Below are 4991 nucleotides of genomic sequence, written 5' to 3'. Positions count from 1 at the left end.
CACTGTCCAGGTTGTTCATCTGTCCTGAACTATTCAAACCAGATTTCATTGAATAAAAGTATCTCACTCAAGGCTTTTTGAACTAAAGTATTGAACTCTACTCAGGACTGTTCAGTTGATGTTTTTAAAGGTCATATGCGCAGTGAAATAAGTTCACGAAGCTTGGAAGCTGGGTTGTCCCGTGAATACTGTGAAGGCTTTGGTGCGAGCTATTTTTCAATGTTTTGCTGGATATTTCCACAGGCTGACTTTTTGTTATGACAGTAGATTCGCATTTTAACTGTTTATATAATTTCATTTATCTATTTTCACCACACGCTCTTCTTTACCGAGTCACTTTCTCAGTTCTATACTCTAAAAGCAAATGTCATTATTTTACGCTGACAGAATTTCTAACTGTGATATAGATATGTCGCTGTCGTTTATCAAAACTCAATGCTCTGTTTTATTGACACCTATGTGTCTGCCTGCCTGTCTGCTAATGACAATATGCAAAAACACAACTGAATCACTGGACCACATGCAATTTGAACTTAACACCTTATCAGGCTATACACCATAAACAAAACGCATTGATTTATGGCTCAAAGTTCAGTCTCTTCTGTCACATTATGTAATTAGCACAGACAGGCAGGTGTGATACTTGTACACATGACATGTTATGATGTCTGCTGATTGCAAAATGTTACACACAAAAAAATGAGCATATATTTACAAAACCCAACATCTCTATATATACACACATACAATGAGCCGCGGAGGGGACCTGCAAAGGAAACGCCTGACTGGGTTCGGTATCCCTCGCTGCTTCGCTTTCTTTGAAGTTAACCCAAGCACAAAATATTGCACTTTTGATTTGCATTGCACTTTTATAATTTTGTTTTCTATATGTTTTTTCATAATCAGCAATGTATATTATGTCATGAATAACCGATAATTGTGTTTTAATTATGTTTGATTTTTGGTTGCATGTGACCTATAACTATCCAACTGTTCAGTTGTACTGAACCATACCACTGGACCCAACTTTTCAGATTTACTGAAGTATATATCTCAATAAAATTCTTCCAACTATTCATCTCTCAACATTGTTGAGCCTAACTATTCAACTCTCCAGATTGTTCAACTGAACTGTTCAACTCTCCATACTGTTCAGCCATACTATTCAAATCTCCAAGACTGTACTGAACTGGTCTTCCACACTGTTCAGCCAAACTTTACAACCCATTGGCTGCTAAGCTGTACTGAACATTTCCACACTATAGACAGTTCAGCTGTACTCGAACTACTCCAGTGTCACTCTCACCTGAGAGGTTTTTATCACGTTGACTCAACAGTTTAATATTTTCCATGTCAAAGCTGGATATTGGCTTTCGTACATCTGACTTTGTGGAACTGGTGTCTTCGCTGATCAGTCAGTATAGTTGATAGTCGGAACTCACGAAAACACCATTACACCCAGATGAAACCTGTTGATGCCAGGGAACTCAAACAAATTTAATTATCTCCCTTTGCTGAACTGGCATGTAAACAGCTGTTGGCTTTATACAGCAAAATATTTCTTGATAAGTTCGCAAAAATTTGGCACTAAAAGCCATATAGATGATAAAATTTATTGATGAATTCACAGTTTCAAGGAAGTAGGTCATGCATGAAATGCAAGCAAAGAGGTTCCGTTAGATCCAAGACGGAGTAATCTTGCCCCTATTTGGGATGTGATACTGTTGAGAGCTCCTGGCAGTATGCAAATTAGGAAGACAAAGGAAACAATAAGGAGCATTATTGTGATGCGATTCTGTTCAGACATGTTGCAAGGGTTACCTCCCCTTGCTCATGATGCTGACGGAGATTCCAGGTTTGCCGTGATGGCTTTCTACAATGAGAATGTTCAGAATTATTAGCAGAACTATGGGGACAAAGCTGAACAAAATAAGTTGAGGATCGTACATAAATGGCACAGAATTGATGGTTCTTCAAGAATCGCTTTTGAAGGATGACAATAGTTCTGTTGTTATTGGTTACAGTTTCTGGTCGGTATTTCAGAGCATGGGGCAGGAAGGCAATGATTGTCAGTAACAGATCATCAGGATGCCGAGGTGTGTTTGCTTCTTGCCACAGATGGTTCTCGCCATCGGACAATATACGGCAACAAACCTTCAATAATTTGTAGCGTTGTCAGCCAAGTTGTGATTCGGCAGTTACAACGACTCCCATAAGCACCAATAACCGGATATGTCGTTTATCGGAGATTGGCAGCAGCCACAGGATCACGCGGACTTGTAGATGATAATCATGGAATACCAAAGGCTGTGGAACAGCACGAAAGTCAGACACAGCAAGTGCAGCAAGACAGCAATTTGTCGAGTCCGCATAATGCATGATGAATAAGTACAAAAGACTCCAGAATATTTCCAATACATCCAAATAATGGCCATAGGGATGATAAGAATTGCAAAATGAAGATTATTTTCTGAACTGTGTCTTCGCGAATGACTGGTTCATCAGGAATTTGGGGATGTCGCAATACAGAAACGCTTTCATTTAACACTTCCATTGCAACTGTACTTGTCCACATTGCTGTAAGCCGTACTCATATAAAGATCACTGGTTGTGCGTCCCTGACCTCTCCTGGTATGAGGTCACTAGTAAAATGTCCTTGACCTTGGCTCATACAGAAACAGCTCAGTTTCCATATGTACTGATTGTTATATCATTGTCCTATACAGATGTTAACAGTTGTTTTCTTTTATTTGTGATCTTGATGGATGCTATTGTCATCTAAAATATATTATGGTGGTTCTTTTCAATTGATATTGGAGATACTGATGGTTGTGTTCTGTAGATCAAGATGATTGTGGTTGGTTTGGTCTCTTTAGCACTGGTCCCATTTTTACAGTTTCTTTTTGAGCATTCTGAAAAAAGGAAAGTGTATATTAAATTAGGTATAGCAATAAAATGACCATGTGGTGCAGTGTGTTATGACAGTGATTCTCGCCCAAAGAAATAATATACATCTTAAAAATATTTTACAGTACAACCAGAAATTATTGAGAGAATTTAAAGATTGTAATTTTCTTTTTTCACCATTACTCAATGTGATTAAATGTGAATATTAGCAGAACATAACTCCAGATTCAAAGACAGGTGAACAGTTAGTATTTTGTCAAGTCACCATGGGCAGCAATGCAGGCTTCAAGGCTTAAGGCATACTACTGATCAAAGTTAGTTAGAGTTGTGGTCCATGCTGTCCCAATATCGACCACCTTCTTCTTTCTTATTTCAGCAATATTTGTGAGATTTTTCTTATTGACACTTTTTTTCATATGTCCCCAAACATTTTCTATTGATTTAGGTCAGGGCTATAGCTTGGCTAATCTTAATAATGTCATATTTTGGGTCCTAAACCAGGCCTGTGGAATGCTTTGAACGATGTTTTGGGTCGCTTGTCCTGCTGGAAAATCAAAAAATTTCCATAGAACTCATGAGCAGATGGAAGTAAATGTCTCGAGAATATCTGTGTAACTGGCCACTGTTCATATTCCTTCAATACACAGAGGGCTAGTTCCTAACACAGATATGCCACCCCCACACGCTAAATTCTCCTCGGACTGTACTTTGGGCTGATACAAAGGTTTTTCAGTTTGTTTGGTCTAGAATTTTAGTGTATTAGGAAACAGACACACAGAACTTTCATCTGAGAAAATCACATTGTCCCAGTTAAAACTTCTATGCTGTAAGCACCAGTTCAACTCTTCAGCTTCCTTTTGTTCAGGTTTCATGATCGGTGATGGAATTCTCGAATTTTTCTACAACTCCATTGTGGTGCATGCAGCCCAGTTCTAATTGTCTCCTTACAGACAGCCACAGTTCCTCTATCAATCATATCCAACCTTAAGTTTTCTTAACTCCTCCTGTCACCGACAGTCAATTTTCTGGGCCTACCTGCGCCTCCCTGGTGCTCAATGCCATATCCATTTGTAATATTTTTCAAAACACAATCAAAACAGTGGACAAAGGGATACCTATTCTACTTGAAATCACTTTAGCTGATCTAACGCCCTTGTTATAATACTCCAAAATCAACTTCAACAAATCTAAATCATCCATACTGAGGATCACTGAAAATGTCATGTCAGGCTAGCAAGTAAAACAAAGGGGATAACTCTTCACAAACTAATGTTAAAGGATTAACAGAGTTGTCCCTCTTGAATGAAACCAAGCTAATCTTGATAGCTGGTCAAGGTTGTTTATACTCTAGAACCAATTAAACATATTCCCAAAATTTCAATAAATCTGGTCAATATACCATATTCTGCTGTTCCTCTGCCAGGAATTGATAAGTAATTATCATTACCCCATGTGTTTCTGTCACACATTTAGAATATACATGGCATATGAGAGTAATGTATAATGCTTCATACAACATAAGGATAATAATCTAAAGTCATATTATGTAATTTACCCTCAACTGAAGTAGCTTCAGAAACTACAGTTCAGCGTATGCCTTACTTGTCACTGATCAGAAAAAAGAATATACCTCTCATATTCTGATTACGAAAGCACAAGTGTTTCTTTATTTATTTCCAGAATTTCACCACAGTGCAATACATACCTTGGGTGAAGAAACCTTGAAAAGAATAAAGGGACACTTGTACTTTCATGTGTTCCTTATTTGTTGCCATGGGTATATTTCCAGATATTTAAATTCCCTTGTCAGCCACCAACCATATTCCACCCACACCGAAAAATCTATTTATACAATGCCTAAGGTGACTTCTACATTATGTACAGTAAAAAATTGCATCATATCCTTTTAAACCAATTCAGGGAAAGAACTCCTGACCTGGTAGATATGAATAATGTTTCATCATTTATTTCCTGTCCTGCTGTCATTGTTAGGCATTGTTTTATGTGCAGGGATTAAGATGACTGCATTTCAGAATGTAAAAATGTATCAATGTTGATGATGAATGTATTGTAATGATGACAAA

General features: G+C 37.7%; 1 pseudogene; it reads right to left on the bottom strand.

Moving 5' to 3' along the window:
• Positions 1–1487: 1487 nt before the first annotated feature.
• LOC124268134 lies at positions 1488–2575 on the bottom strand (annotated as a pseudogene).
• Between the last annotated feature and the right edge of the window lie 2416 nt (positions 2576–4991).

The sequence above is a fragment of the Haliotis rubra genome, unplaced genomic scaffold (assembly GCF_003918875.1).
Source record: "Haliotis rubra isolate DU_JTF1 unplaced genomic scaffold, ASM391887v1 Scf1363, whole genome shotgun sequence".
NCBI classification, from domain to species: Eukaryota; Metazoa; Mollusca; class Gastropoda; order Lepetellida; family Haliotidae; genus Haliotis; species Haliotis rubra.
This window is presented reverse-complemented; position numbering and strand designations above follow the sequence as displayed.